At 44.5% G+C, this 24523-nt stretch overlaps 1 protein-coding gene across 2 annotated transcripts in view; it reads left to right on the forward strand.

Annotated features, from left to right (window-relative positions):
• The window catches only part of sgk3 (serum/glucocorticoid regulated kinase family member 3), a 1016194-nt gene that overhangs the window by 41736 nt on the left and 949935 nt on the right, over nucleotides 1-24523 (forward strand). The window lies entirely within an intron of this gene.

Below are 24523 nucleotides of genomic sequence, written 5' to 3' on the forward strand. Positions count from 1 at the left end.
GTCCTAGAGGTGTTCTATTGGGGCCTACAGTTAGTAAGGACAGTCCTAGAGGTGTTCTAGTGGGGCCTACAGTTAGTTAAGACAGTCCTAGAGGTGTTCTAGTAGGGCCTACAGTTAGTTAAGACAGTCCTAGAGGTGTTCTAGTGGGGCCTACAGTTAGTTAAGACAGTCCTAGAGGTGTTCTAGTGTGGCCTACAGTTAAGACAGTCCTAGAGGTGTTCTAGTGGGGCCTACAGTTAAGACAGTCCTAGAGGTGTTCTAGTGGGGCCTACAGTTAGTTAAGGCAGTCCTAGAGGTGTTCTAGAGGGGCCTACAGTTAAGACAGTCCTAGAGGTGTTCTAGTGGGGCCTACAGTTAAGACAGTCCTAGAGGTGTTCAAGAGGGGCCTACAGTTTAGACAGTCCTAGAGGTGTTCTAGTGGGGCCTACAGTTAGTTAAGACAGTCCTAGAGGTGTTCTAGAGGGGCCTACAGTTAAGACAGTCCTAGAGGTGTTCTAGTGGGGCCTACAGTTAAGACAGTCCTAGAGGTGTTCTAGAGGGGCCTACAGTTAAGACAGTCCTAGAGGTGTTCTAGAGGGGCCTACAGTTAAGACAGTCCTAGAGGTGTTCTAGTGGGGCCTACAGTTAAGACAGTCCTAGAGGTGTTCTAGTGGGGCGTACAGTTAAGACAGTCCTAGAGGTGTTCTAGTGGGGCCTACAGTTAAGACAGTCCTAGAGGTGTTCTAGTGGGGCCTACAGTTAAGACAGTCCTAGAGGTGTTCTAGTGGGGCCTACAGTTAAGACAGTCCTAGAGGTGTTTTAGTGGGGCCTACAGTTAAGACAGTCCTAGAGGTGTTCTAGAGGGGCCTACAGTTAAGACAGTCCTAGAGGTGTTCTAGTGGGGCCTACAGTTAAGACAGTCCTAGAGGTGTTCTAGTGGGGCCTACAGTTAAGACAGTCCTAGAGGTGTTCTAGTGGGGCCTACAGTTAAGACAGTCCTAGAGGTGTTCTAGTGGGGCCTACAGTTAAGACAGTCCTAGAGGTGTTCTAGTGGGGCCTACAGTTAAGACAGTCCTAGAGGTGTTCTAGTGGGGCCTACAGTTAAGACAGTCCTAGAGGTGTTCTAGTGGGGCCTACAGTTAGTTAAGACAGTCCTAGAGGTGTTCTAGAGGGGCCTACAGTTAGTTAAGACAGTCCTAGAGGTGTTCTAGTGGGGCCTACAGTTAAGACAGTCCTAGAGGTGTTCTAGTGGGGCCTACAGTTAAGACAGTCCTAGAGGTGTTCTAGTGGGGCCTACAGTTAGTTAAGACTGTCAAAGAGGTGTTCTAGTGGGGCCTACAGTTAAGACAGTCCTAGAGGTGTTCTAGTGGGGCCTACAGTTAAGACAGTCCTAGAGGTGTTCTAGTGGGGCCTACAGTTAAGACAGTCCTAGAGGTGTTCTAGTGGGGCCTACAGTTAAGACAGTCCTAGAGGTGTTCTAGTGGGGCCTACAGTTAAGACAGTCCTAGAGGTGTTCTAGTGGGGCCTACAGTTAAGACAGTCCTAGAGGTGTTCTAGTGGGGCCTACAGTTAAGACAGTCCTAGAGGTGTTCTAGTGGGGCCTACAGTTAAGACAGTCCTAGAGGTGTTCTAGTGGGGCCTACAGTTAAGACAGTCCTAGAGGTGTTCTAGTGGGGCCTACAGTTAAGACAGTCCTAGAGGTGTTCTAGAGGGGCCTACAGTTAAGACAGTCCTAGAGGTGTTCTAGAGGGGCCTACAGTTAAGACAGTCCTAGAGGTGTTCTAGTGGGGCCTACAGTTAAGACAGTCCTAGAGGTGTTCTAGTGGGGCCTACAGTTAGTTAAGACAGTCCTAGAGGTGTTCTAGTGGGGCCTACAGTTAGTTAAGACAGTCCTAGAGGTGTTCTAGTGGGGCCTACAGTTAAGACAGTCCTAGAGGTGTTCTAGTGGGGCCTACAGTTAAGACAGTCCTAGAGGTGTTCTAGTGGGGCCTACAGTTAGTTAAGACAGTCCTAGAGGTGTTCTAGTGGGGCCTACAGTTAGTTAAGACAGTCCTAGAGGTGTTCTAGTGGGGCCTACAGTTAGTTAAGACTGTCAAAGAGGTGTTCTAGTCGGGCCTACAGTTAAGACAGTCCTAGAGGTGTTCTAGTGGGGCCTACAGTTAGTTAAGACAGTCCTAGAGGTGTTCTAGTGGGGCCTACAAAACCCTAAGCTTTACTTCTACTTTCTCTGCTTGTTTTCACAGAATGAAAATACCAGCTGTTTTTATGTTGCCTTTTATTCTAATTGACATGCTGGAATATAATATATATATTTATATATATGTATATATTGCTTTGCTATGGAGCTTGCCTGAGTGTATCATATAAATCTTGTGTTGAGTTTGAGAAAACGACATAGATGCTGAACGCTACAGGGACGAGGAGGAGCTGCAACTTTCCTGTTGGTTCTCATAGTTTAAAGCAGGGGAAAAGGATTACCCCCTATCATAGAAGACACGGAAGTTCAAGGCCGACAGCGGTATGCAGGCATTGTTTACAGAAAACAGGATCCCCCTTTATAGTGAATGGAAAAATTGCAATCTTTGTGGTCAATCTTCATGTAAATAAAAAAGTAAACAAATCTTAGACAAACATGGTACGAATAATTGCTTCTAATACACCAGATGTCCTTGATCCGATTGTTGTAAAACCGCTCACAGAAGAAGATAAGGATCATTTGGTTGCTACCGGCAGCCTGCAGTACCCCGGTCGGCCTTCAACTCGAGTTACTCGATGAGAGGGGGCAGCACTGAGCTAGCCTGCATCGTCACTTCCTGGAGTAGCTCACTCTGCGCATGTCGTCTCCACGAGACGCCATCTTAACCAACTTCAGGGTGTTATTGAGTCTTCAGATAGGAACGAATGGTGTCAAGTGATCGATGGCTTTGTCCGTTCATATATACAGTCTTTGGTTTCAAGAGAGAGAGGTGGAACGTGCAATACAGCATTCTGACATCTATGCAGGCCAAGAATTGTGTTACTTTATTTTCTGTCCAATTGGATTTCTAAGTATACAGGCAGACACTAGTACTACACTTGTATTTTTCAGAAGGTATTTAATCGATAAGGCCCGAGGGGGATGTGGTATATGGCCAATATATCACAAATCCGCCGAGGTGCCATATTTCTACTATAAACTGGTTACCAACATCATTAGAGCAGTAAAAACAAATATTATTTTCATACCCGTGGTATACGGTCTGATATACCATGGCTGTCAGCCAATCAGCATTCAGGGCTCAAACCACCCAGTTTATAAATCTGAATATATAATGGAGATATATCTTTAATCTACACTGAGCCTACCAAACATTAGAAACACCTTCCTAACATTGAGTTTTACCCCCCCCCCCCCCCCCCCTCCATTTTGTGTCAACTTGGCTGGATGTCCTTTGGGTGGTGGACCATTCTTGATACACACACGGGGAAACTGTAAAGCATGAAAAGCCCGGCAGCGTTGCAGTTCTTGACGCACTCAAAGCGGTGCGCCTGGTCACCTACTACCAGACCCCCGTTCAAAAGGTACTTACTGTAAATCCATTCACCCTCTGAATGGGCAAACACACACAATCCATGTCTCCATTGTCTCAAGACGTAAAAATGCTTATTTTAAACCCGTCTTCTCCCCTTCATCTACACTGAATGAAGTGGATTTAACAAGTGAACTCAATAAGGGATCATGGTTTTCACCTGGTCACTCTGTTAAAGAAAGAGCAGGTGTTCTTAATGTGTTGTACACTCAGTGTATAATGGAGAAATATCTTTACTATATAATGATATAACAGTGTGTAATGTAACAGTATAACTTTAAACCGTCCCCTCGCCCCGACACGGGCGCGAACCAGGGACCTTCTGCACACATCAACAACGGTCGCCCACGAAGCATCGTTACCCATCGCTCCACAAAGGCCACGGCCCTTGCAGAGCAAGGGGAAACCCTACTTAAGTCTCAGAGCAAGTGACGTAACTGATTGAAATGCTAGTAGCGCGTACCCGCTAACTAGCTAGCCATTTCACATCCGTTACACTCACCCCCCTTTCAACCTCCTCCTTTTCCGCAGCAACCAGTGATCCGGGTCAACAGCATCAATGTAACAGTGTTATAATGGCCATTGCAACATTATCAAAATATAGTCATCCTACAATGTGTTGTCAGTCATCCTACAATGTGTTGTCAGTCATCCTATAATGTGTTGTCAGTCATCCTACAATGTGTTGTCAGTCATCCTACAATGTGTTGTCAGTCATCCTACAATGTGTTGTCAGTCATCCTATAATGTGTTCTCAGTCATCCTACAATGTGTTGTCAGTCATCCTACAATGTGTTGTCAGTCATGCTACAATGTGTTGTCAGTCATCCTACAATGTGTTGTCAGTCATCCTACAATGTGTTGTCAGTCATCCTACAATGTGTTGTCAGTCATCCTATAATGTGTTCTCAGTCATCCTACAATGTGTTGTCAGTCATCCTACAATGTGTTGTCAGTCATCCTACAATGTGTTGTCAGTCATCCTACAATGTGTTGTCAGTCATCCTACAATGTGTTGTCAGTCATCCTACAATGTGTTGTCAGTCATCCTACAATGTGTTGTCAGTCATCCTACAATGTGTTGTCAGTCATCCTACAATGAGTTGTCAGTCATCCTACAATGTGTTGTCATCCTACAATGTGTTGTCAGTCATCCTACAATGTGTTGTCAGTCATCCTACAATGTGTTGTCAGTCATCCTACAATGTGTTGTCAGTCATCCTACAATGTGTTGTCAGTCGTCCTACAATGTGTTGTCAGTCGTCCTACAATGTGTTGTCAGTCATCCTACAATGTGTTGTCAGTCATCCTACAATGTGTTGTCAGTCATCCTACAACTCTAAACAATTATGGAATGAATATAAATGAGAATATCTTAAATGGTATTTATTTATTTCCATGGCAACTAGTAACATGCAAAGCTATTTTATGGTTTGTTGTGAATTAATGTAGAGAATAATTCAATTCTTTTCTAAACAAAAACCAAACAAGCACAACCACGATTTAATGCCATAACAGTGACTTTTCATAAAGATGTTATTTATGAGAAGGTGGTCAAACATTAGGCTTTCTTCATATTTTAGAACTGGACAGAAAATGATAACTTTTTTTAGGGTTAAAACATCAGGTCTTTAAGTAATAGATACAATATTTGTTGAGTTCTCAGGATTTCTATCTATCAACTCTGATGTTTCGATTGGCTTTCTGGTTTTCGTTAACAGGTATAATGTCAGCTAGTACACCACTTTATTAAAGATGTTGTTGAATCCACATTGACGTCTTGGCGACTAGGGATATCTTACGCCTCCCACCCCCATCTCCACCCCATCCAGCTCCAGTGGAACAGAGGGGAAGACAAACACAGAGGGGTGTCTCCTGTGTTTCAGCTGTTCTGTCAGTTAGTTGGCGTATAAGAGAGAGAGAGACACAGACACAGACACAGAGACACAGAGACAGAGAGACAGAGAGACAGAGAGACAGAGAGACAGAGAGACAGAGAGACAGAGACAGAGACAGAGACAGAGACAGAGACAGAGAGACAGAGACAGAGACAGAGACAGAGACAGAGACACTAATGGACCATCAGAATGGCAAGCAGTTTTGGACCTCAGACAGGAAGAGATACCTCTGGGTGAAAAGGATCGCTCTGATTGGCAGTCAATGAAAAATCAGTATTGTAGCTCACTGGAAGAAGTGATGGGTTGGATCCCCATGGCCTTTGGAGACTGGTCCATTGATAAATGGTTAGGATAGGTTAGGGAGACAGTTATGGGATGCAGTGAAGGACACTAGTCTTTGGACTAAAATATTACCTGTTTCTAGGTGAGAGCAGTCCGTCCTTGTGTAACGGGAGCGAGAGCAGGGCCCTCGCTTAGTGCCACATATGAACAATGGCTATCGATGTACGCAGACAAGGGAATGTCCCAATGATAGACTGGCTAAAAGAGAAACAGAACACACAGGAACACATGTTCTCATATCGTAAGATGGTGTGTCCAATCCAGCCCGACAAGAAGTGAAATTGTCGTTCGAGACCCACACAACATCGTGTCACGTGTGTTCTGTCTTCAATCTCCAGAATTCCCAAAAAATCCTTTTTACCTTTTTGGATTTTATTTCAATTTTTCCGTCCATCTGTTAAATGTGAAAGGTCATGAAATGTTTCCATGTTTTCTCTCAAAGGGATCCCATGTGGAAAAGCTCTGTGTTGGTATTTGTGTTCAGTAATCATAAGTGGAGAGTAATGGTTATTTTTCTAAGTAGCGAAGCAGGGCGACGGAGTTAAATCATCTATCTAGAACCAAGGTGAATGTTTTCTTCAGGATTGTGTACTGTAGTGTTTCCCAACTCCAGTCCTCCAGTACCCCCAACATCCCAACTCCAGTCCTCCAGTACCCCCAACCGCCCAACTCCAGTCCTCCAGTACCCCCAACATCCCAACTCCAGTCCTCCAGTACCCCCAACAGCCCAACTCCAGTCCTCCAGTACACCCAACAGTCCAACTGCAGTCCTCCAGTACCCCCAACATCCCAACTCCAGTCCTCCAGTACCCCCAACAGCCCAACTCCGGTCCTCCAGTACCTCCAACAGCCCAACTCCAGTCCTCCAGTACCCCCAACAGCCCAACTCCAGTCCTCCAGTACCCCCAACAGCCCAACTCCAGTCCTCCAGTACCCCCAACAGCCCAACTCCAGTCCTCCAGTACCCCCAACAGCCCAACTCCAGTCCTCCAGTATCCCCATCAGCCCAACTCCAGTCCTCCAGTACCCCCAACAGCCCAACTCCAGTCCTCCAGTATCCCCATCAGCCCAACTCCAGTCCTCCAGTATCCCCATCAGCACAACTCCAGTCCTCCAGTACCCCCAACAGCCCAACTCCAGTCCTCCAGTCCCCCCAACAGACCAACTCCGGTCCTCCAGTACCTCCATCAGCCCAACTCCGGTCCTCCAGTCCTTCAATAGCCCAACTCCGGTCCTCCAGTACCCCCAATAGCCCAACTCCAGTCCTCCAGTCCCCCCAACAGACCAACTCCGGTCCTCCAGTCCTTCAATAGCCCAACTCTGGTCCTCCAGTACCCCCATCAGCACACATGTGTGTTGTAGCCCTGGTCAAAAACACCTGATTCAACTGGTCAAGGGATTGATGATTAGTTGACAGGTAAAATCAGGTGTGCTTGTCTGGGGACACAACAACAAATATGTACCGTTGGTGATACTGGAGGACTGGAGTTGGGGAAACACTGCTTTACAGTATAGATGCAAACTGAAATAGCACCCTATTCCCTATGTAGTGCACTACTTTTGGCCAGAGCCCTATGTAGGGAATAGAGAGCCATTTAGCACCAAAGTCAGTGTGTGTGTGTCTGTGTGTGTGTGTGTGTGTGTGTGTGTGTGTGTGTGTGTGTGTGTGTGTGTGTGTGTGTGTGTGTGTGTGTGTGTGTGTGTGTGTGTGTGTGTGTGTGTGTGTGTGTGTGTGTGTGTGTGTGTGTGTGTGTGGGTGCGTGGGTGTGTGGGTGCGTGCGTGCGTGCGTATGCTGAATTTAACTCTAGGACAGTGTGCTACGACAGTCTCCTGGTATTATTACCGTTAAAGTGGTGGAGAAAACGTTGTTTCTTTATTTTCTTTGACACAATGGTTATTATTTGTGTCATCCACACGACGTAAAATGATCGAACTCCCACTTCACTTCCCACAAACACATAAATGCTACATTGTTTGTTTCCCATGTCTATGTGTAATTCTGCATCTCTTATTTTGGGGATATTGTTTTGTTTTTGATTCTTTTTTTTGTTGTTCAGTTTTATGGGACATTATCAGTAAACACCTTTTTAAGATTCAGACTGTTTGGCATATCTTTGTACGCATGTTTTTAGTCCCATTAATTATGTGACCACAGAACACTTTGTTATGGTACATGTATGTTAACATTTCTGTATTGATTAGACAGCATTGTTCTCCATTAAGTCTACTAGCATATGCAGGATAACAAATAAATGTAAATACAACTCACCTGTGTCCTGTCTGCTCTTCTTCTTCTACAAGAAAAGCTATGTCCCAAATGGCACCCTATTCCCTATATAGTGCACTACTGTAGCCTGGCACCAGTCTCTTTAGCTAACGTTCCCACTCCCTGTAGTCCATGTCATGTGACATCTTCATGAACTTGAACATTCTATCACTAATGAGCTCGAGGAGAACAGAGGATTTGATCCTGATTTGATCACCCTCACAGCTATAATCCAATCACAAAGAGTATGCAAATGATTATGTATTTTTTCCTCTATCCACAGAACACGTTGGTATCCGGTTTCTAAGCAACCGTTGTCTTTGTCCAGGTCAAAAGTTGCTAGCTCACGTCCACATTCTCAAACTAAATAGCTGGCTGCATACTCCAATTCCAACCATTAAACGTCTTAGCTTTGATTTTAAGCCTTAAAATACAACAACTTGCCTAGCTAACAACTAACTGTTTGTTTATAAATATTTATGTTATTTCCAATAACCGATTCGGTATTAGATAGCTAGAACATAGTAGCCCTTTAGGGAAAACAACCTGTGGTTACCTAGGTTACCCAATCTGCTCACAACACATTTTCAAGCGCAATTTTCTTGTCTACTTGTTTTTGTCAATTACAAGACTACATTTAAGAAAAGTATAACATGTCTAAAGATAACTTTTCAACATTTCCTGCTCCCGAGCATTCTCGCTAATTAGAAAAAAGTTAATATTGTAGGGGTCCTTTTCATAACGGTCCTAGCAGCCAGGTGAGTGAATGTTAACTAGGAGTTACCCACCTGAACATTAAATGTCTTACTGTACCTGTGATTAAATGTTTTCCACATTCATATCTATGTGTATCCTACTTAGACACCGGTCCCCATATTGTCCAAGCCATCGCAGAATAGCCTGAAGCCACAGAGCTCTTCTCACAGGCTCTATTTCCCTACCTGGGAGTATTACAAACCGTAGGTCAGGATGTTTGACCTGGTTGCATGTACACTGAACAAAAATATGAAAGCAACATGTAAAGTGTTGGTCCCATGTTTCATGAGCTGAAATAAAAGATTCCAGAAATGTTTCATACGCACAAAAAAGCTTATTTCTCTCAAATGTTCTGCACATATTTGTTTACATCCCTGTTAGTGAGCATTTCTCCTTTGCCAAGATAATCCATCCACTTGACAAGTGTGGCATATCAACAAGCTGATTAAACAGCATGAACATTACACAGGTGCACCTTGTGCTGGGGACAATAAAAGGCCACTAAAATGTGCAGTTATGTCACAAAACACAATGCCACAGATGTCTCAAGTTTTGAGGGAGAGTGCAATTGGCATGCTGACTGCAGGAACGTCCACCAGATATGTTGCCAGAGAATTAAATGTTCATTCTACAATAAGTCACCTCCAACAGCGTTTTAGAGAATTTGGCAGTTCGTCCAACCGGCCTCAAAACCGCAGACCACATGTAACCACGCCAGCCCCGAACTTCCAAATCCAGCTTCTTCATCTGGTCTGAGACCAGCCCCCCAGACAGCTGATGAATCACTGTCAGAAACCGTCTCAGGGAAGCTCATCTGCGTGCTCGTTGTCCTCACCAGGGTCTTGACCTGACTCCTGTTTTGTGTCGCAACTGACTTCAGTGGGTAAATGCTCACCTTTGATGGCCACTGGCACACAGGAGAAGTGTGATCTTCATGGAAGAATCTCGGTTTCAACTGTACCGAGCAGACAGCAGACAACGTGTATGGCATTGTGTGGGCGAGTGGTTTGCTGATGTCAACGTTGTGAACAGAGTGCCCAATGGTTGGTTTATGGCATGGACAGGGATAAGCAACAGACAACAAACACAATTGCATTTTATCAATGTCATTTTGAATGCACAGAGATACCGTGATGAGATCCTGAGGCCCATTGTCGTGCCATTCATCCACTGCCATCACCTCATGTTTCAGCTTGATAATGCACAGCCCCATGTAGCAAGGATCTGTACACAATTCTTGGATGCTGAAAATGTCCCAGTTCTTCCGTGGCCTGCATACTCACAAGACATGTCACCCATTAAGCATGTTAGGTCTGGATGGACGTTTACGACGTGTACAACAGTGTGTTCCAGTTCCCGCCAATATCCAGCAACTTCACACAGCCATTAAAAAGGAGTGGGAAAACATTCCACAGGCCACAATCAACCGCCTGATCAACTCTATGTGAAGGAGATGTGTCGCGTTGCATGAGGCAAATGGTGGCCACACCAGATACTGACTGGTTTTCTGATCTACGCCCCTTCCTTTTTCTAATGTATCTGTTACCAACCGATGCATATCTGTATTCCCAGTAGTGTGAAATCCATAGATTGGGGCACAATTAATTTATTTAAATTGACTGATTGCCTTATATGAACTGTAACTCAGTAAAATCATTGAAATTGTAGCATTTATATTTTTGTTCATGTATATTGAACAACACAACAGCTTTTCGGCATGTTTAGATATTTCTGTATAGCAAAAAAAAAATGGACGACAAAGTTGGCTCTTTTACACAGGGTGTCAATGGGAAAGAATGTTTGTTTTCCCAAATGTGTGGGTCGAGGGGAATTCCTTATTATTGTGTGAATGTTGACATAGACTATCCAGCTGCATATAGAGCTCGGCAGTTTGTAGTCCTAAAACTCAGAAATGAATTAACTACAAAAACTCAATTTATTTCCCATATAGGCCATGTCCAACGAAAACATGGTGGAGTTAGTGACTACAAAAATATATCGTTATTATATTTCTTAATTGTTGAAATTGCTGAAAAGGCAGTCTTTTTGGCAATGACAAGGAGTGGAATGTGAGCTAAAGAGACTGGTAGGCTACTCAGACAGGGGCCCATTATCAGCAACCATCACTCCTGTGTTTCAACGGCATGTTGTGTTAGCTAATCCAAGTTGATCATTTTAAAAAGGCATATTGATCATTAGAAAACCATTTTGCAATTATGTTAGCGCAGCTGAAAACTAGCACTGATCAACATGGTTTGCTGTGTATCTAGACTCATCAATTCAACAGCAATACAACTATTTCAAGGAAGCAACCAAGCTATTTAAGATAGCAACCAAGCTAAATAAGATAGCAACCAATCTAAATAAGATAGCAACCAAGCTAAATAAGATAGCAACCAAGCTATTTAAGATAGCAACCAAGCTATATAAGATAGCAACCAATCTAAATAAGATAGCAACCAAGCTAAATAAGATAGCAACCAAGCTATTTAAGATAGCAACCAAGCTAAATAAGATAGCAACCAAGCTAAATAAGATAGCAACCAAGCTATATAAAATAGCAACCAAGCTAAATAAGATAGCAACCAAGCTAAATAAGATAGCAACCAAGCTATATAAGATAGCAACCAAGCTTTACAAGATAGCAACCAAGCTAAATAAGATAGCATTCATTGCATTATTGTGCTTTCGACCAAACATTTGAGTTAATTAATCACCTCAATCAATAGTTTAATTACTTAACAGATTTTCAATTTCCAACAGTGGGTTTAATAATTCATTATTCATCTCCAAAATTGCAGAATAAGCAACAAAACAACTGGAGTGTGTATGTGTGTGTGTGTGTGTGTGTGTGTGTGTGTGTGTGTGTGTGTGTGTGTGTGTGTGTGTGTGTGTGTGTGTGTGTGTGTGTGTGTGTGTGTGTGTGTGTGTGTGTGTGTTGAACAATTTATCACAAAAGAGGAAATGTATTACATTTCAATACACAGTTAATTGATAGCGCCTATTTAAATCAGGATCAATAACTCAGTCTATTTGTCAAGTGGAGAAGTTTAATGTCTGGTTTTAGGACCAGTCTCCTATAACGGATATCTTCATATCATGTTGGATTGGGATTCTTAGTCGAATAACCTAGTGGTTTATATTTATGCTCAGAAAGGGGAGACGACGAGGATACCTTACACACTCCCAAAAACCTCTTCTGTCTCCCCAAGTGTGCACATGTTCACTTCCCTTCACGGAATTGAAAGGGAATGACTGGCATATGGAAACTCCATTTAGGCCATGCCAACACCAATCCAATGCTTTTACATTTAGTGAACAAGTGCACACTTCAGGAGGAAGGAGAAAGTATTGGGATTAAACCCTTACATTGTACCAGGGGGATCCCTCATTAGCTAAATGTGGTAGAGGCTGACTGTTCACACTGCTACCATCCAGAAGGCGAGGTCAGTAGAGGGGACCGAGAGACTGAAAAACAGCTTCTATCTCAAGGCCATCAGACTGCTAAAAAGCAATCACTAACTCAGAGAGGCTGCTGCCTACATTGAGACCCAATCACTTGCCACTTTAATAAATGGATCACTAGTCACTTTAAACAACACCACTTTATATAATGCCACTTTAATAATGTTTACATATCTTACATTACTTATATCATTAAGTATATACTATATTGTATACCATCTGTTGCACCTTGCCTATGCATCTCGGCCATCGCTCATCCATATACAGTTGAAGTCGGAAGATTACATACACTTAGGGTGGAGTCCTTAAAACTCGTTTTTCAACCACTACACAAATGTCTTGTTAACAAACTATAGTTTTATCAAGTCGGTTAGGACATCTACTTTGTGCATGACACAAGTACTTTTTCCAACAATTGTTTACAGACAGATTATTTCACTTATAATTCACGGTATCTAAATTCCAGTGGGTCAGAAGTTTACATACACTAAGTTGACTGTACCTTTAAAGAGCTTGGAAAATTCCAGAAAATTATGTCATGGCTTTAGAAGCGTCTGATAGGCTAATTGACATAATTTGAGTCAGTTGGAGGTGTACCTGTGGATACATGAAGTTACCACATTCATCTGTACAAACAATAGTATGCAAGTATAAGCACCATGGGACCACGCAGCCGTCATACCGCTCAAGAAGGAGACGCGTTCTGTCTCCTAGAGATGAACAGACTTTGGTGTGAAAAGTGCAAATAAATCCAAGAACAACAGCAAGGACCTTGTGAAGATGCTGGAGGAAACAGGTACAAAAGTATCTATATTCACAGTAAAACGAGTCCTATATCGACATAACCTGAAAGGCCGCTTAGCAAGGAAGAAGCCACTGCTCCAAAACCGCTATAAAAAAGGCAGACTACGGTTTGCAACTGCAGATGGGGACAAAGATCGTACTTTTTGGAGAAATGTCCTCTGGTCTGATGAAACAAAAATAGAACCCTTTGGCCAGAATGACCATCGTTATGTTTGGAGGGAAAAGGGGGAGGCTTGCAAGCCGAAGAACACCATCCCAACCGTGAAGCACGGGGGTGGCAGCATCATGTTGTGGGGGTGCTTTGCTGCAGGAGGAACTGGTGCACTTCACAAAATAGATGGCATCATGAGGAAGGGAAATTATGTAGATATTTTGAAACAACATCTCAAGACATCAATCAGGAAGTTAATGCTTGGTCGCAAAATGGGTCTTCCAAATGGACAATGACCCCAAGCATACTTCCAAAGTTATGGCAAAATAGCTTAACTTCTTGACGCTAAGGGCCAGAATTTTTTTTTTTTTATAATGTTCCCAACGTAAACTGACTATTTCTCAGGCCCAGATCGTAGAATATGAATATCATTTATAGATTAGGATAGAAAACACTCCAAAGTTTCCAAAACTGTCAAAATATTGTCTGTGAGTATAACTAAACTGATTCTGCAGGCGAAAACCTGAGGAAATCGAACCCGGAAGTCCTTTTTTTTTTTATCCCTGTTCTGTTGCCTGCCCCTCCTCCATTTAAAGGCGTATCAACCAGATTAATTTTCCAATGGCTTCCTCAGGCTGTGACCAGGCTTTAGACATAGTTTCAGGCTTTTATTTTGAAAAATGAAAAATGAAAACCAACACCGCTGATGAAAGAGGGGATGGAAAACCAACACCTCTGATGAAGGAGGGGAGGTAAACCAACACCATGGATTGAAGAGGGGAGGAAAACAGCACCACGGACGAACGAGGAGGGAAACCAACACCACATATGAAGGGGGAGGGAAACCAACACCACATATGAAGGGGGAGGAAAACCAACACCACTGATGAAGGGGGAGGCAAACCAACACCACTGATGAAGGAGGAGAGGAAAACCAACACCACTGATGAAGGAGGGGAGGAAAACCAACACCACTGATGGAGGAGGAGGAAAACCAACACCACTGATGGAGGAGGGAGGAAAACCAACACCACTGATGAAGGAGGGAGGAAAACCAACACCACTGATGGAGGAGGAGGAAAACCAACACCACTGATGAAGGAGGAGGAAAACCAACACCACTGATGGAGGAGGAGGAAAACCAACACCACTGTTGGAGGAGGAGAGGAAAACCGACACCACTGATGGAGGAGGAGGAGGAAAACCAACACCACTGATGAAGGAGGAGAGGAAAACCAACACCACTGATGGAGGAGGAGAGGAAAACCGACACCACTGATGGAGGAGGGGAGGAAACCAACACCACTGATGAAGGAGGAAAACCAACACCATTGATGAAGGAGGGAGGAAAACCAACACCACTGATGAAGGAGGGAGGAAAACCAACACCACTGATGGAGGAGGAGGAAAACCAACACCACTGATGGAGGATAAGGAGGAAAACCAACACCACTGATGGAGGAGGAGAGGAAAACCAACACCACTGATGAAGGAGGGAGGAAAACCAACACCACTGATGGAGGAGGAGGAGGAAAACCAACACCACTGATGAAGGAGGGGGGAAACCAACACCACTGATGGAGGAGGAGGAAAACCAACACCACTGATGGAGGATGAGGAGGAAAACCAACACCACTGATGGAGGAGGAGAGGAAAACCAACACCACTGATGAAGGAGAGGGGAAACCAACACCACTGATGGAGGAGGAGGAAAACCAACACCACTGATGGAGGAGGAGAGGAAAACCAACACCACTGATGGAGGAGGAGGAGGAAAACCAACACCACTGATGAAGGAGGGGGGAAACCAACACCACTGATGGAGGAGGGAGGAAAACCAACACCACTGATGGAGGAGGAGGAAAACCAACACCACTGATGGAGGAGGGAGGAAAACCAACACCACTGATGGAGGAGGAGGAAAACCAACACCACTGATGAAGGAGGGGAGGAAAACCAACACCACTGATGGAGGAGGAGAGGAAAACCAACACCACTGATGAAGGAGGAGGAAAACCAACACCACTGATGAAGGAGGAGGAAAACCAACACCACTGATGAAGGAGGAGAGGAAACCAACACCACTGATGAAGGAGGGAGGAAAACCAACACCATTGATGGAGGAGGAGGAAAACCAACACCACTGATGAAGGAGGAGGAAAACCAACACCACTGATGAAGGAGGGAGGAAAACCAACACCACTGATGGAGGAGGAGGAAAACCAACACCACTGATGAAGGAGGAGGAAAACCAACACCACTGATGAAGGAGGAGGAAAACCAACACCACTGATGGAGGAGGAGTAAAACCAACACCACTGATGGAGGAGGAGGAAAACCAACACCACTGATGAAGGAGGAGAGGAAACCAACACCACTGATGGAGGAGGAGTAAAACCAACACCACTGATGAAGGAGGAGAGGAAAACCAACACCACTGATGAAGGAGGAGGAAAACCAGCACCACTGATGAAGGAGGAGGAAAACCAGCACCACTGATGGAGGAGGAGTAAAACCAACACCACTGATGGAGGAGAGGAAAACCAACACCACTGATGAAGGAGGAGGAAAACCAGCACCACTGATGAAGGAGGAGAGGAAAACCAACACCACTGATGAAGGAGGGGAGGAAAACCAACACCACTGATGAAGGAGGAGGAAAACCAACACCACTGATGAAGGAGGAGAGGAAAACCAACACCACTGATGAAGGAGGGGAGGAAAACCAACACCACTGATGGAGGAGGGGAGGAAAACCAACACCACTGATGAAGGAGGAGGAGGAAAACCAACACCACTGATGAAGGAGGAGGAGGAAAACCAACACCACTGATGGAGGAGGAGAGGAAAACCAACACCACTGATGGAGGAGGAGGAAAACCAACACCACTGATGAAGGAGGAGGAGGAAAACCAACACCACTGATGGAGGAGGAGGAAAACCAACACCACTGATGGAGGAGGGAGGAAACCAACACCACTGATGGAGGAGGGAGGAAAACCAACACCACTGATGGAGGAGGGAGGAAAACCAACACCACTGATGAAGGAGGAGGAGTAAAACCAACACCACTGATGAAGGAGGAGGAAAACCAACACCACTGATGAAGGAGGAGGAAAACCAACACCACTGATGAAGGAGGAGGAAAACCAACACCACTGATGAAGGAGGAGGAAAACCAACACCACTGATGAAGGAGGAGGAAAACCAACACCACTGATGGAGGAGGAGGAAAACCAACACCACTGATGGAGGAGGGAGGAAAACCAACACCACTGATGAAAGAGGGAGGAAAACCAACACCACTGATGAAGGAGGGAGGAAAACCAACACCACTGATGGAGGAGGAGAGGAAAAACAACACCACTGATGGAGGAGGGAGGAAAACCAACACCACTGATGGAGGAGGGGAGGAAAACCAACACCACTGATGAAGGAGGGAGGAAAACCAACACCACTGATGAAGGAGGGAGGAAAACCAACACCACTGATGGAGGAGGGGAGGAAAACCAACACCACTGATGAAGGAGGGAGGAAAACCAACACCACTGATGGAGGAGGAGAGGAAAACCAACACCACTGATGGAGGAGGGAGGAAAACCAACACCACTGATGGAGGAGGGGAGGAAAACCAACACCACTGATGAAGGAGGGAGGAAAACCAACACCACTGATGAAGGAGGGAGGAAAACCAACACCACTGATGGAGGAGGGGAGGAAAACCAACACCACTGATGAAGGAGGGAGGAAAACCAACACCACTGATGGAGGAGGAGGAAAACCAACACCACTGATGAAGGAGGGAGGAAAACCAACACCACTGATGGAGGAGGGAGGAAAACCAACACCACTGATGAAGGAGGGAGGAAAACCAACACCACTGATGGAGGAGGAGGAAAACAGACATCTTCTCTACCACACCTTCAACATGTCATTCAATGTTTGCTTCATGAACAATTGTTGTATCTTCTAAAATAAATACATCGTTTTTTTTTGTGCTACGAGTAATTTAGCAGGTCTATAGCATAATATTTTGTTTTTCAATTTTTCTAAAATATAATAATTTGGATTATTTTATGTTTCCTTTTTAAATGTTTGCTAAGATGATGTATGTATTGTTATCATTAGTTTGGACTAGACTATGATCTGGAAATGGCTCCTTTGTTAAAACGGCAACCTCGGGTGTGTTTTAAGCATGCGTGTAAAGTGGACTTGAGTGCTGAAAACCTAAATGTATGAAATTTAGATAGCTGACAAACATGATTGGATGGCAAGAATCACAGATACCCTTGTAAAGTGTTGTGTGCTATGTTTATTGTTGAATATGTAGTAAAGTGAAACAAAATGTTTTATATATGCTTCAAAATACAGATTAAAGGACATTGAAGTGGTAAACTGTTACGTGCCTCCTGACGGGGGGAGGTGCAGGAGAGCAAGGAAATCCCAGTGGCAAAAATGTTTATTGAGCAGTCCCAACTCAACTACAACATGGGACTGAAACACGCCCAAACGAGGTTGTTACACACACAGGGAAGAAAGCGCTACACACGGAGGAGAAACCTCTTCTCCTGAACTCAATACCGAAACGGCACAACTGCCGAGAGAAAAGACAACCCCGTGGTGCAGACACGCACCCCTACTAACGTAACCACAGAAAAACAATCCCGCACAAAGACTAACAGGCAACGGAGGTAAATATACCCACCGAAATCAACTAATAAGACACAGGTGTAAACAATACAGACAGACACAAACGAAAAGGAAAAATGGATCGGTGGCAGCTAGTAGGCCGGCGACGACGACCGCCGAGCACCGCCCGAACAGGGAGAGGAGCCACCTTCGGTGGAAGTCGTTACATAAACAAAATGGCATAAAAAGCATTAAAGAGGTGAAAATAAATGTACAAATCTACTCATATTACCCCACATCAACTCAGAGCGGAGACTTACAGCATGTGACTTTGCAACACACAGGTGTTTCATCTCCACACTGGGATGATTTTAACAGACAGGCCTCATGCCGCTCAGGTAGATACCAGAAATAAATGAATAAAAACATCGCGCTCCAGCGACTCCGGGCGGGCCGGGCCGGGCGCAGTGCGCGCTAACCAAGGGGGCCAGGTGCACGGTGTTTCCTCCGACACATTGGTGCGACTGGCTTCCGGGTTGGAGGCGCGCTGTGTTAAGAAGTAGTGCGGCTTGGTTGGGTTGTGCTTCGGAGGACGCATGGCTTTCGATCTTCGTCTCTCCCGAGCCCGTACGGGAGTTGTAGCGATGAGACAAGATAGTAATTACTAGCGATTGGATACCACGAAAATTGGGGAGAAAAGGGGATAAAAAATTAAAAATTAAAGAAACACAAAACTCATGAAAGAGCACACAGGGCCACAGCACTTCAGGAGCACGCAGACGCCAACAATATCCCTGGTGTCAATATGTTCAACTGTCTCGGCTCGCTATTACAGCACCACCAAATTCCATTTATTAAGGTGGTAACTGACCTTTTAATGGGGTCAGACCTGTCCTGGTGCTCCTAGATCTTACTGCTGCTTTTGACACCATCAATCACCACATTCTTTTGGAGAGATTAGAAACCTTAATTGGTCTACACGGACAAATTCTTGCCTGGTTTAGAGCATATTGGTGGGAAAGATATCAGTTTGTCTCTGTGGATGGTTTGTCCTCTGACAAATCAATTGTAAGTTTCGGCGTTCCTCAAGGTTTTGTTTTAGGAACACTATTGTTTTCACTATATATTCTACCTCTTTGTGATGTCATTCGGAAACACAATGTCAACTTTCACTGCTATGTGGACGACACACAGATGCACATTTCAATAACACATGGTGAAGCCCCAAAATGTCCCTCCCTGGAAGCCTCTGTTTCAGACATAAGGAAATGGATGGTGGCAAATGTTTTACTTTTAAACTCGGACATAACAGAGATGACAGTTCTTGGTCTCAAGAAGTATAGAGGTCTGCTGTTGGCTCTGACAATTAATCTTGATGGTTGTACAGTCGTCTCAAAAAAAACTGTGAAGGACCTCGGCGTTTCTCTGGACCCTGATCTCTCTTTTGACGAACATATCAGGACTGTTTCAAGTACAGCTTTTTTCCATCTACGTAACATTGCAAAAATATGAAACTTTCTGTTAAAAAATGATGCAGAAAAATGTATCCATGCTTTTGTCACTTCTAGGTTAGACTACTGCAATACTCTACTTTCTGGCTACCCGGAAAAAGCACTAAATTAACTTCAGTTAGTGCTAAACACGGCTGCTAGAATCTTGACTAGAACCAAAAATAAAATATCATATTACTCCAGTGCTAGCTTCCCTACACTGGCTTCCTGTTAAGGATAGGGCTGATTTCAAGGCTTTACTGCCAACCTACAAAGAATTACATGGGCTTGCTCCTACCTATCTCTCTGATTTGGTCCTGCCGTACATGCCTACAGGTACACTACGGTCACAAGACGCAGGCCTCCTTATTGCCCCTAGAATTTCTAAGCAAACAGCTGGAGGCAGGGCTTTCTCCTATAGAGCTCAATTTTTATGGAATGGTCTGCCTATCCATGTGAGAGACGCAGACTCGGTCTGGACCTTTAAGTCTTTACTGAAGACTCATCTCTTCAGTAGGTCCTATGATTCAGTTTAGTCTGGCCCAGGGGTGCAAAGGTGAACGTCAATGCACTGGAGCGACGAACTGCCCTTGCTGTCTCTGCCTTGCCGGCTTCCCTCTCTCCACTGGGATTCTCTGCCTCTGACCCTATTACAGGGGCTGGATCACTGGCTTACTAGTGTTCTTCCATGCAGTCCCTAGTAGGGGTGTGTCACTTGAGTGGGTTGAGTCACAGACGGGATCTTCCTGTCTGGTTTTGCGTCCCCTCAGGCTTGTGTGGTGGAGGATATCTTCATGGCCTATACTCAGCCTTGTCTCAGGGTAGTAAGTTGGTAGTCTGTTGATATCCCTCTAGTGATGTGAGGGCTGTGCTTTGGCAAAGTGGGTAGGGATATATCCAGCCTGGTTGGCTCTGTCCGGGGGTATCGTGGGACGGTGCCACAGTGTCCCCCGACCCACCCCTGTCTCAGTCTCCAGTATCTATGGTGCAATAGTCCATGTACCGGTGGGCTAGGGTCAGTCTGATATATTTGGTGTAATTCTCCTGTCTTATCTGGTGTCCTGTGTGAATTTAAGTTTGCTCCCTCTAATTCTCCCTCTCTCCCTCTCTCCCTCCTCTCCCGGAGGACCTGAGCCCTAGGATCATTATTACCAAGGGGCTTTCTATTGGGTCCACCCATATCCACAGCCATATTCTGGACCTGGTTATTACCAAGGGGCTTTCTACTGGGCCCACCCACAACCACAGCCATACTCTGGACCTGGTTATTACCAAGGGGCTTTCTACTGGGTCCACCCATAACCACAGCCATACTGTGGACCTGGTTATTACCAAGGGGCTTTCTACTAGGCCCACCCATAACCACAGCCATACTCTGGAACTGGTTATTACCAAGGGGCTTTCTACTAGGCCCACCCATAACCACAGCCATACTGTGGACCTGGTTATTACCAAGGGGTTTCCACTGGGCCCACCCATAACCACAGCCATACTCTGGAACTGGTTATTACCAAGGGGCTTTCTACTGGGCCCACCCATAACCACAGCCATACTGTGGACCTGGTTATTACCAAGGGGCTTTCTACTGGGCTCACCCACAACCACAGCCATACTCTGGACCTGGTTATTACCAAGGGGCTTTCTACTGGGTCAGCCCATAACCACAGCCACACTCTGGACCTGGTTATTACCAAGGGGCTTTCTATTGACATATCCTCTATAGTTGATGTTGCTTTATCTGATCACCACTGTGGATTTATACTACCTTGTTGCCCATAGCACAGGGTAATACTGAACGCAGTGTTAAGAAAACGCTATCTTACCTCTGAAGTTGCTACAGATTTTATTGAGTGTTTGAACAATACACCATCACCTATGCTGCCTTCCTCTTGTGACAATTTAGTTAACTATAATATAAAATTAATGGCAACTATTGATGCCATAGCTCCAGTAAAGTTTTCAAAAAGGCCACATCCAAACAGAGAACCCCTTGAATGAATCAGGAAACGAATCAATTAAAGATAAATTGCAGAAAGGCAGAGCAGAAGTGGACAAAGTCAAAGTTGCAGATCCATTATGATATTCTGAGAGGACAGCTTGCATTCGGGAAAGTTATCAGATCCTTTGACTTTTTTCCACAGTTTGTTGCCTTACAACCTTATTTTGAAGTGTAAGAAGGCAATTAGAAAATGCCAGACGGGGGTAGATTACTCATCTCAACCAATGACAGCCTGATAAATCCTACCCTCGCAAACCGATGTGAACTTTCCTCCACATCTAAATGTGATGAGTTTGCGGCATATTTCAGAGACTAAGATTAGGCTGTGTATCAGTCAAGTAAGACCTGATGAGAAGTTTGATGATATGAGCCCTAGCCTACCACACAAAAGCACTATGGATTTATGTTCCCTGGTTGACACAGACATGTTCAGGAAAGTGATATAACAATTTCAAGTCTTCTACAAGTCTTCTAGGTCCTATCCCCACCACCTTCTTCAAAACAGTTTTCAATTATATATCTGAAGAAGTGCAAGCTGTTGTTAATCACTCCCTGTCGACAGACACTTTCCCCACTGCACTAAAAACTGCTACGGTGAAACCCCTTCTGAAGAAAAGTAATCTATATTCTTCGGCTCTTAGCAATTTTCAGCCAATCTCCAACCTTCCATTCCAAAGCAATGTTCTGGAGAAATTGGTGTTGAAACAGCTAAATTATTTTTTAAGTGCCAACTGTATTTTGTATTTTCGTGCCCACCACATCACAGAGACAGCCTTGGTTAAAGTGGTAAATGATCCTAGAGCCAACACAGATGTCAAACAGCTCTCTGTCCTTGTACTCTTAGATTTAAGTGCTGCGTTCAACCCTGTTGTCCATGATGTCCTTCTGAACAGGCTGGAGAGGTGGGTTGGCCTCTCCGGTCCAGTTCTAAATCTGTTTTGGACTTAACCGACCAAGAGGGGGGGGGGGGTTTGTCCGAATTTTTGTCATTTATTTTCACTGGTACGCAGACGATACACGTCTTTACATTTCTCTTTCAACAGAGGATTTTTAGCTCCACGGATAAAGTATTACACTGTAGTGATTTAAGTACTTGGATGGCTCACAACTTCCTCCAGCTAAATCAAGACGGGACTGAGAGACTTACTGTTGGAGCCAAAGCACAGAGAGAGAATCTAGCAGCACATTTTAATTCACGGGCAATAAAGATAAAACACCAGGTTAAAAAAAAGCTTTAAACTTTAGATTCTGAACTAAATGTGTAATCACACATTAGGAATGTGACCAAAATAGCTTTTTACCACGAGGAACATTGCCAAGGTGCGGACGTTTCTCTCTCAGGCTGATACAGAGAGACTCATCCATGCTTTTATTACAAACAGGCATGACTACTGTAATGCTCTCCTGTCTGATCAACTGCAAAACATACAGAATGCTGCAGTACGGGAATTGACCAGGACCAGACGAAGAGCACACATTACACCGGTTTTAACGTCCCTGCACTGGCTGCCTGTGAGTTTTAGAATTCATTTTAAGATTCTTCTATTGGTTTTGAAATCAATCCATGATTGTTCACCCCCAATCCATATCAGACATGCTTTTAAGTTATGTACCCAGTAGGTCCCTCAGGTCCTCTGCCCTTTTATCTATCCCAAAGCCTAGGACCAAGAGGCATGTGGAGACAGCCTTTTAACTGTCCCAAAGCCTAGGACCAAGAGGCATGGAGAGACAGCCTTTTAACTGTCCCAAAGCCTAGGACCAAGAGACATGGAGAGACAGCCTTTTAACTATCCCAAAGCCCAGGACCAAGAGGCATGTGGAGACAGCCTTTTAACTATCCCAAAGCCTAGGACCAAGAGACAGCCTTTTAACTATCCCAAAGCCTAGGACAAGAGACATGGAGAGACAGCCTTTTAACTATCCCAAAGCCTAGGACCAAGAGGCATGGAGAGACAGCCTTTTAACTATCCCAAAGCCTAGGACCAGGAGGCATGGAGAGACAGCCTTTTAACTATCCCAAAGCCTAGGACCAAGAGGCATGGAGAGACAACCTTTTAACTATCCCAAAGCCTAGGACAAGAGACATGGAGAGACAGCCTTTTAACTATCCCAAAGCCTAGGACCAAGAGGCATGGGGAGACAGCCTTTTATCTATCCCAAAGCCTAGGACCAGGAGGCATGGAGAGACAGCCTTTTAACTATCCAAAAGCCTAGGACCAAGAGACATGGAGAGACAGCCTTATAACTATCCCAAAGCCTAGGACCAAGAGACATGGAGAGACAGCCTTTTAACTATCCCAAAGCCTAGGACCAAGAGACATGGAGAGACAGCCTTTTAACTATCCAAAAGCCTAGGACCAAGAGACATGGAGAGACAGCCTTATAACTATCCAAAAGCCTAGGACCAAGAGACATGGAGAGACAGCCTTATAACTATCCCAAAGCCTAGGACCAAGAGACATGGAGAGACAGCCTTTAGTTACTATGCCCCCAGCCTCTGGAACAGCCTGTTAGATAACCTGAGGGGGGCCGAAACTGTGGACATATTTAAAAGAGGCTGCTTTTCCTTGGGGTGCTTTTTTGTCGTTCAGTTTGTGTCATTCTTTTGTGTTTTTTGTCTTATGTTTGTTGTGTAGTAACTATTTCAGCTTTTATTTTCATAGTTTTTCATTAGTTCCTATAAGGCACATTGCATTGCATTCCATGTCTAAAATGTGCTGTATAAATAAAGCTTGATATTATTTAATTGGATTATCAGTCTGGTCCAACAGTCTGCATGAAACACCCTCATTAAGCCTGTACACGTGGTCATTAAGCCTGTACATGTGGTCATTAAGCCTGTACATGTGGTCATTAAGCCTGTACATGTGGTCATTAAGCCTGTACATGTGGTCATTAAGCCTGTACATGTGGTCATTAAGCTTGTACATGTGGTCATTAAGCCTGTACATGTGGTCATTAAGCCTGTACATGTGGTCATTAAGCCTGTACATGTGGTCATTAAGCCTGTACATGTGGTCATTAAGCCTGTACATGTGGTCATTAAGCCTGTACATGTGGTCATTAAGCCTGTACATGTGGTCATTAAGTCTGTACATTCTTTTTTTAACCTTTATTTAACTAGGCAAGTCAGTTAAGAACAAATTATTATTTACAATGACAACCTAGGAACAG

Source organism: Salvelinus alpinus, chromosome 10 (genome assembly GCF_045679555.1).
Source record: "Salvelinus alpinus chromosome 10, SLU_Salpinus.1, whole genome shotgun sequence".
Classification (NCBI taxonomy): Eukaryota; Metazoa; Chordata; class Actinopteri; order Salmoniformes; family Salmonidae; genus Salvelinus; species Salvelinus alpinus.